The sequence below is a fragment of the Lissotriton vulgaris genome, chromosome 8 (assembly GCF_964263255.1).
Source record: "Lissotriton vulgaris chromosome 8, aLisVul1.2, whole genome shotgun sequence".
NCBI lineage: Eukaryota > Metazoa > Chordata > Amphibia > Caudata > Salamandridae > Lissotriton > Lissotriton vulgaris.
The window spans coordinates 1,110,575,471-1,110,581,470 of record NC_141696.1 but is presented as its reverse complement, the minus strand read 5'-3'; positions in this window follow the sequence as shown (position 1 = coordinate 1,110,581,470).

Below are 6,000 nucleotides of genomic sequence, written 5' to 3'. Positions count from 1 at the left end.
TGTGAGTATAGGAGAGCAAACACAGATCATTGGAGTATGCACATTGGCTCCTTGGGCCACCAGTGTAATACATAACTGTTAACATACCACATGTCCCAGTAAGATAACGGTGTTCGGACAGTGTAGTGACACACACACAGTAGAGTGTTTTGCTGCTACTGACGTTCGTCTCTGCAATATTGCTGATCAAACAACAGCAGGGGAAGGGCCTGCTGGGGACAAAGATGGCAGATTCTGTTGCTGCTGAGGGCAGGCTCCCTGTTTTCTAGTCGTGCCTGTCTTCAGAGCAGCCTGTGACCGAAAAGGGAGCTCTCTGTAAGCTCACTGACTCCTAGCAGTCACTGCAAACCCTCCTGGCCTGATAAACATGTCAACCTTGCTGACCTCTGATTCTCTCCAAACCCACTGACCACTGCCCACTCTGCTGTGACACCTACAACACACTGCAGCCCTAACTTACTCAGTAAACCACACACCTTCAAAACACACTGCAGCCCTAACTCACTCAGTAAACCACACACCTTCAAAACACACTGCAGCCCTAACTCACTCAGTAAACCACACACCTTCAACACCAACACACACTGCAGCCCTAACTTACTCAGTAAACCACACACCTTCAAAACACACTGCAGCCCTAATCACTCAGTAAACCACACACCTTCGACAAACACTGCAGCCCTAACTCACTCAGTAAACCACATACATTCCGCACACACTACAGCCCTAACCTACTCAGTAAACCACACACCTTCGACACACACTGTAGCCCTAACTTACTCAGTAAACCACACACCTTCAACACACACTGCAGCCCTAACCTACTCAGTAAACCACACACCTTCGACACACACTGTAGCCCTAACCTCCTCAGTTAACCACATACATTCGACACACACTGCAGCCCTAACTCACTCAGTAAACCACATACATTCCGCACACACTACAGCCCTAACCTACTCAGAAAACCACACACCTTCGACACACACTGTAGCCCTAACTTACTCAGTAAACCACACACCTTCAACACACACTTCAGCCCTAACCTACTCAGTAAACCACACACCTTTGACACACACTGTAGCCCTAACCTACTCAGTTAACCACATACATTCGACACACACTGCAGCCCTAACCTACTCAGTAAACCACATACGTTCGATACACACTGCAGCCCTAACTTACTCAGCAAGCCACATACATTCGACACACACTGCAGCCCTAATTTACTCAGCAAACCACACACCTTCAACACACACTGCAGCCCTAACCTACTCAGTAAACCACATACGTTCGACACACACTGCAGCCCTAACTCACTCAGCAAACCACACACCTTCAACACACACTGCAGCCCTAACCTACTCAGTAAACCACATACATTCGACACACACTGCAGCCCTAATTTACTCAGCAAACCACACACATTCGACACACACTGCAGCTCTAACTTACTCAGCAAACCACATAACTTCAACAGACTCTGCAAACCAGCTAACCCACAAAACATTCTGCAAATCTCACCAACCAAACAAACAATTCAACCCTCATTGTGCACACAATATATTGCAAGCATGCACAACACACACGGTGTAAAACAACAAAAGCAGTAAAATGTATTTCTAATGCGAGAAATAAAGACCTACTCGAAAGCCCTAGTGTAGTAATGAGGGCAAGAAGGAAAATGTCTTAGCTAAAATAAAGTGCAGTGCTCTAAATGGCCAGTGTTTTCATATATCTTGGGCTGTGATGTGCTTGACACTGAATCTCCGTTCTGCACCAGGAGAATGGGACAATCTCTGGGTGCTTTGGGCTTGCTTGAGCAGTGGTCTAAGAACTGCAAATAAGTAAACTACAACCTACAGGTTCTCGACCTTCGGCTGTGTGTCTGTATGTGTTTTGATGGAGTCTTTGCATTTGCAAGTACAGTAGACACTTAAAAATACATATATCTGCCTATGAAAGTGCAAAATAAATGTCAACCACTCAGGCATTGGATATTGCATCTTATTGCTACCATTTTAATTTCAGTTTTAAGCCTCCAACTCCTCAAGGGCAGTCTCGAATCTCACCAGTTTGCCTTGTATGAAAATGACTATTCCCCCTCCTAAGATGCTTGTGAAACTTTGGCCTCCTTTATCTAAGAGATCAAGGTCATTCATGACTGTATTTTCCATCTTATTTCATGCTTTCCCATGCAGAATCATTACAAGCCTTCATCCCTCGTATCCTAGTTCTCCCAATGATTAAGGAAGAGGGGATATCTTCCTTGCTTACCGCCTGAAAGACAGTCTATCCAGATGATGTATTTTCCAGTCCGGACTTTGAAAATCTTTATCTGCGGTTGTTACACCTGCTTTCTAACTTCATCCTTCTAAGGAAGAGAGTTATGACTTGAAAAGTATGTTAGTCCTTTACAAGAAATAAGTCTGCAACATTCTCTGTGCTGGGAACCAAGTACACGATTGTAGCACTTGACTCTGTCCGGCTAATGAAGCAGAGCAGTGCAAGGCCTATTCGGGAGGTGGTGTGGGCTAGTACCCCCAGTTTGCTAGTACGTGACAACCACACTCAATAAGTCATTGTCCAGTCAGTGCTTTATTTCATAAATATTACTTTATTGCAAACACACTATTAGATACTATGCATCATTTACTCTTACATTAGTATTAACGTTTTCATGATGCAAAGTTCTCTATACATGTTGGTACACCCAAGATTCGTTGTAGTAGAGTATGGTACTCATTTAGAGTTTGGCAGGTGACCCACCAGACCGCCATGCCAGCGAGGTTAGGCACATCTCCCCTGGTAGAATAGAGCCTGCCACACCTGGGAGCCCCACAAGGCAGGCAGAAATGTTTGTGCTGTAAGTGGAGCTGCCATTACCCTTGCCAAATGGGCACCATGTTTACTGCACCTTCTCAGCAGAGCGTTTTGTTTTAAAGAGTATATTACAAATGGCTTTGACATACTGGGAATTTTCTCCCAGCAACTGGGGATCATTTATGTTGTTTTCTGTTGGGAACCACCGGGCTTTCAGTGACACAGTCTCAAACAGGAAAAATATACCTTGGAATGACCCCCCCCCCCCCCCCCCCCCCCCCCGAGGGAAGGCTTCTGACTGATGGTTTCTGCCGTCGGAAACCTGGTCTCATAAGTACTGTTGTTGTACCGTGATGTGTGACAGTAGCTGTAACTGGATGTCGCGTTGAGGTGGCAAATGCTTAGGCGACTGCATGAGCCTTGTCCCAATGCATGCTGTTGGCAGGTACTGTGTCTAGCTTGTTCAGCTGACATAGCACACAGTAAGAGTATAACAGGAGTTGGGTGTTATGTTGAGGTGGAAAATGCTTTGCAACCTCTATAGGTTTGAGCCATGTTTTGCACATGTAGCTGGGGTTGTGTTTAATGAGTGCTCTTTGTATGTCCTAGATGTTCTGCTCCTTAAAATGGTGCAGATGTAGGGTTTATCTGTGGGAGAGATGCACAAGGGGAGGCAGTGCTAGTCCAAGGCTCACAAGAACAAACAACAGTCATCTGTCTAAGCTTTGGACACCAAACAAGTAAGCATCCTGTCACAGTCTGCCCTCCACCCTAAATTTTGGTGCAGTGAAAACAAGGAAACCCATGTGTGGAACCAACCTGCCCAACAGAGCTGCCTGAACCTCCTACCCTCTGGAAGTGCAGTTTCTATGTCCGCCATGGCCGCAGTGAGCATCCAGGTGAGCTTTACGGGTGGACGGCTGATATGAAAATCCATATGTATGAAGTATAGGGACTTGGATCAAGTGTCTCTCTATGACCCAGACTGGCCCACACAACTTGCAAAGGGTTTCTCCACCACTAATAAAATGGAGTGACGCGTTTGCTAATATGACCTTTGCCCTCCACGCATCCTGTTAGTAAATTCAGTGAGCAGAACTTCCAATAGGAGCAGAGGTGAAGACAGGTGTTGCTGTCTTTATATTTTTGTCCATCTGTATTTCTGGGCGGAAGAGGAAAATGCGACCTATGACAGACACTTTTAACCCCTGGCTCAAACATCTCCTCTGCATCCTATGTTTCTACAGGGAATACAATTTTCTGTTTGGAATATTTCCTGCCGAAGAAAATAAGGCATGCTGTTGCAGACCTTCAAGTATTGTATTTTTAACTCTTTAGAGCCAATTATTTGGGAAAATTCTAAATGTATTTTTGGGATTGTCAGCACAGCCCTGAAGTGTCAAGATTCTATGTTGGCGTAGCTCACCTAAGTGTGTTTGTTGCCAGTAATTATGTTAGAACTTTTTTAATTGAGGACTACACATACCATAATGCAAATAGAAATGAAAAACAAATGTATGAAATATTCACAGGTTTAGTTGGGAAACTTGTGAAGCTTGTAGCGCTTTAAGAAAGGTGTGGACCTTCAATGCGTTAGCATGTCCTGCGACTCCGGGGCTGTATGCAACCCCTGTGATCTTGCGTCACTGTCAAATGGTTGCAGTCGTGACATTTTAGCTACCAGCACTGTTCATGCTTTATGTTTTGAGTCCATACGTGCAGTGTTCAATGTGAAACTACAAGTCCTAGAATGCACAATGGTGTTAGTTAACAACTGTTACTAGTTACTAGTGTTACACCCAGCATGGAAAACTTGGCACTACAATTTTGGCAAAATGACAGCAGTGGATGGCTGAGTGAAGAGACCCTTTGCTGCTGACAAATGTGGTGGTCAGAAGTTTATTTATTTCAAGAGTTTTATATAGCGCTGGCCAGACCGGAGGGTATCGGAGCGATTTACAACATACGTGTCAGGAAATCACACAGTAATGCAGTATTATTTATTAAGTATTCATTCGGAAGCAGCAATAACATTTTAATCGATGACTGAGGTAACAGCTACAGGATTTTTTTTCTCGATTCTGCTGTGTTTTTTCAAGCGCTTCCGTCATCAAATTTCAATATTGTAATGTATGTTAAGGGGCTAGTTAACTGCACCAGTTCTGCGGTGGGTTCTGACGAAAACAGAAGTACATTACTTTTGTTTCCACATGCATGCATGAAACATGCATATTTTCAGAAGTATGAGGAACTAGAATCCATTTGTGTCCTTTAGGTAGCAGCAAGTAACTTCCCGATGTTGTTTTGAAATCCTGAGGTGAGCGGTTGCTTTAAAAGATGGTGGAGGCACAACGTTTTGGGTGTGACAAGAAGGTTTCATTTAGGAGATCATAGATTCTACGCAGGTGTGTAGCTGCACAGGCTGTTGGAGAGGTACTTGGGGGCCATGCCATGGGCTACCTTGAATGAAGGTGCAATTAACGCCCACCACCCAAGCCAGTTTTTTTATGGCTTTAGGGGCCTCGACCTGTCTTAATTGTCACACTAGTAGCAGTTTGATGGTTAGTAGTTTTATAGGTACTGTCATTGGCAGCACTTGTAGTGGCAATGGGGTGTGCTAGGTACAGTAGCCTCCTGACGAGGGCCCTTGCACTTGTTTTTATACAAATTAAGCAGTCAGTAGGTTGTTAGAGAAGATATGGGTGTGGTGACGAAATTAGTTGTCCCTATTTCTTGAGAAGTAGGGAAGTAGAGACACTAGGGATGGTTGGAGAAAAGAGAGGGGTCAGTAGTAGGGCTTTAAGTGGGCCGGGTGTTAAGGGGTCTGAGCACCGGCAGTTTTATTAAGGGGGGGCTTGAAACAGGTCTCTATCGTGCTCTGTTTTGAGCCCTGGCACAGGCAGTGTTTTTTTTCCGGACTGCAGTGACAGCAGTTTGCTGTCACTGCAGTCTAGAAAAAAGTGCCAGGGCACAAACAGCCTGATAGAGACCTGTTTCGAGACAGCAGGCACATCGATGTGCGCTGCCCACACTGCTCACTTCTCACTAGTGAACAAGTTACGGCATGACGTCATGCCAGGTGAGCGTTGTGGGGGAAGGCAAATCCTTTAAAGAGTCATTTTCTCTCTGGATTTCCCTTCTCTTTCTAAAACGCAAGAGCAGAAACATTGTGGTAGG